This window comes from Semicossyphus pulcher, unplaced genomic scaffold (assembly GCF_022749685.1).
Source record: "Semicossyphus pulcher isolate SPU_LCO1_2020_fin unplaced genomic scaffold, fSemPul1.0.p SCAF_55, whole genome shotgun sequence".
Classification (NCBI taxonomy): Eukaryota; Metazoa; Chordata; class Actinopteri; order Labriformes; family Labridae; genus Semicossyphus; species Semicossyphus pulcher.
This window is the reverse complement of record NW_027211732.1, coordinates 107,552-111,552: the sequence shown is the minus strand read 5'-3', so window position 1 is coordinate 111,552 and position 4,001 is coordinate 107,552.

Sequence of the window (4,001 nt, the reverse complement as noted above, 5' to 3'; positions counted from 1 at the left end):
ATGCATGGATGAGTTTGTCTGCATCGTGTTGAGACCGGATGTGTCTGATGTTTGTTGTGAAGGTGAAAGAAGGCTGTCCTTGATATTTGTTTTATGTGGGAGATGAAGGACATATCCTGATCAAACAGAACTCCCAGATTCCTAACAGTAGTGCTGGATGCCAGGCTGATGCCATCTAGGGCAGCTATATCATTAGAGAAAGAATCTCTGAGGTGTTTTGGGCCAAGCACAATAACTTGGTTTCGTCTGGCTTCATTGATAAGTATAATTGAGTATCATCTGCATAACAATGAACATTAATGGAGTGTTTCCTCATGATATTACCCAGAGGAAGCATATATAAGGTAAAAAGAATCGGTCCGAGCACAGAACCTTGTGGAACTCCATGACTAACTTTGGTGTGCATAGAGGACACATCATGAACATTAACAAACTGAGATCGATCTGATCAATAAGATTTAAACCAACTTAGTGCAGATCCTGTAATGAACATTAACTGTTCTAGTCTCTGTAACAGGATGTGATGGTCTATCGTGTCGAAAGCGGCACTAAGATCTAACAGGACGAGTACAGAGAGAAGTCCTCTGTCTGAAGCAGGAAGTAGATCAAACTCTCAGGGCTGTCTCAGTGCTATGGTGGACTCTAAATCCTGACTGAAAGTCCTCAAATAAACTGTTGTTATGAAGAAAGTCACATAATTGATAAGTGACTACTTTCTCCAGGGGAGAAGCAACGCTGAAAGTTTATGGCCCAGAGTAGAGATTTAACATGTAGCTAATAGACACTTACTGACAGTCTGAAAATTAACTGTGTGATACTGGAGACGGATCTTAAAGTCATGATGACGAGGTTCTCTGGATGAAAGATAAAATAAGATAAGGTAAGATTTATTGACATTGATTGATGAAAGGGGAAGAAGCTTCTTACATGTGTTGAACATCATTTGGCATCAGATTTCTAAAGAGCTGACGGAATTGTTCTCATGCTAACAGCTTTCAAACTGCCTCTGTCACTGTGTTAATGGACACAAACACCGAGCATGGCTACTGTCACACTCATGTCACACAACCCCCCACCCCCACCCCTTATCTTCATGTCTTTCAGTCTCAACTGCAAGGCTAAAGGCTCCATCTCAAATTTCTGTTTTCTGAGATGGAAAAATGAACAAACTCTCTTTGGGATCAAATAACGTCTTCAGAGCCCCGAACCCCCCCCCCCCCCCCCCAATTCATACCTCCAGCTCCATGATAGGATGCGACAAACATCTTTTTGGGGTAATAGGAGATGATTTAGCTTTTTAGCTCTGTGTAACAATGATGTCATGAGCTGGACAGTTTGGACTGGATTTATTTTCAGTGCTATCAAAGGGGGGACTAGGAGAGAGAAGTCATTGTCAGGGAGCCCTGGGAAACACCTGTAAGGAGACACCTCAACTCTTAGTGGCAAAGTTTCGGCAGGATGAAGGTGAGGGAGAGGCTTTGTCTGCCTACTGCATGATTGGGTAACGGACATTCACATACATCATGATGGTGAGCTCATCTCACAGCTAAGACTGCATGTGACTTAAAAAAAGTGACCGAAACTTCTATCAAAGATGTTTAATACTCATCTTCCCCCTTTAATCCCTTTAAACTCAGATACATTTTATACATCAACTGTTCGGACATGCAGGGGAAACAAGTCAACTTTCTCCAATCAGAGACATTTAACACAGAAACTGTCGACAGCAGACACTGGTCCCAGGTTTCCTTTGATGTTCCAACAAACACCTGCTCCTGGTTCCTCATCAGCAGCCAGGCTGCTGTTATTTCCTGTTTCCTCATTGGTTGACCAGCTGACATCTGTATTTTCCAATTTCCGGTTTCCAGTTGGCTTCTGTTGCCACAGCACAGACTAAACTCTCTCATATCCAGTCAGCTGTTCCTTCCGATGCCCAGCCAGCCCTCCAGTAAGCAGCTGGGCAGCAATTTCATGTCCCTGGTGAGCTGCAGCAATATCTCAGTGTGTACATTAAACTGTTAGTCTATATTAAACTGTGTTAGACTATATTAAACTGTTAGTCTACATTAAACTGTGTTAGACTATATTAAACTGTTAGCCTACATTAAACTGTTAACCTACATTAAACTGTGTTAGACTATATTAAACTGTTAGTCTATATTAAACTGTGTTAGACTATATTGAACTGTTAGCCTATATTAAACTGTTAGTCTACATTAAACTGTGTTAGACTATGGGCCGGTTTCACAGACAAGGCTTTAATTAAGCCAGGAGTAGGCCTTAATGTGTACTAGTTAAACCAGGAAATTTAAGTGGCTTTCATGGACGTGGCTTAAGTTTAGCTTAGTTAGTCGGTGACTATGGAGTCCTGGAGTAAGGTAAGTAAGCCTAAAAGAGAACACCAGGGTTAAGCCTCATTAGGTTAAGTGTGAGCGCATGCTGTTGGTCTAATGGTGCTCATAAAAACCCGGAATGGAATTGAAAAACACAGTGACTGGTGTGAACCTGGAGATAAAACAACAGCAGAAGCAAAGATAACTTGTTCAAAATACTTTAGTGAGTCTGAAAAAAGTCTGAAAAAACTGAAACAAAACTGTGTCAAACAATCCAGTGACTGAAAGTAAAAGCCAGACTGCTTTCACTGAGCAAGAGAAGAGTGTTGGGCTGCAATTTGCAGTAAATTCAACACAAATTAAAATATAACAAGAAAGGTTTAACTTCTTGTGAGATATCTTTATTGTTTTCAGTGTTTTACTTTTCTCATATTTCTATTTTTGTGACATACACTTTAGAATGATATCTGCTTTTATAGACTCTGTGGAAGAACCTTAAACTGGTTTTTAACAAATAGAGAATGCAGAGATTGGAAGAGAGCAAATTAATACTGGTGAATTGTACACCACATGATGACCGAAAGTAAATTGGTCAGTGTTTTTGGTCAATATATTCCACTGTCTGCGTCTATCTTTATTCTTTTTTCATACTAAGGACCAAATGAGTTTATTGCTTCTAATGGAGTATTTTAATCACCGCAAACAATATCTTAAGACGGCCTCGATTTTCTCATTTAATTTTCTGTGCACACTATTTAAATAAAAAAATAAAATAAAAAAAGCCATAATAAACACACTACATATTTAAATGCGTCTCATCTGGTTGTGCTTCAATGTGAAAGCTTCTCTGTATGCAAGTCCTGGGCACAACTGCTTGATCCTGATTTTCCATTGGAGGATCAGGACAGCAGCGCTGCTTCGGGTAGTTGTGCAGCACTCCGATTACACTTATCCACAAGTACTCGTCTGGCTGGCCTCTGTACTGCATGTTGGTCTTCATTTAGATGTTCCAAATAGTCCATTCTTCTTCACAAACAGGACTAAGCAGAAGTTAAACCTGCCTCTTTGAAGGATTAATTTAAGCTTCAATTTAGGCCTAGAGTAGCTCTAACCTTCCCTCTTGCAATCAGCTTAGTTTAATCCAGAACAGTCTAAGTCAATGACTATTTTAAAATAGGTCTGTGCAAGTCGCTTTTAGTGAAGACAGCTCAAACAGGCATTTTAGTCTGGGACTAGGCTTAAGCCTTGTCTGTGAAACCGGCCCTATATTAAACTGTTAGTCTATATTAAACTGTGTTAGACTATATTAAACTGTTAGCCTACATTAAACTGTTAACCTACATTAAACTGTGTTAGACTATATTAAACTGTTAGTCTACATTAAACTGTGTTAGACTATATCAAACTGTTAACCTACATTAAACTGTGTTAGACGATATTAAACTGTTAGTCTACATTAAACTGTGTTAGACTATATTAAACTGTTAACCTACATTAAACTGTGTTAGACTATATTAAACTGTTAGCCTACATTAAACTGTTAACCTACATTAAACTGTGTTAGACTATATTAAACTGTTAGTCTATATTAAACTGTGTTAGCCTACATTAAACTGTTAACCTACATTAAACTGTGTTAGACTATATTAAACTGTTAACCTACATTCA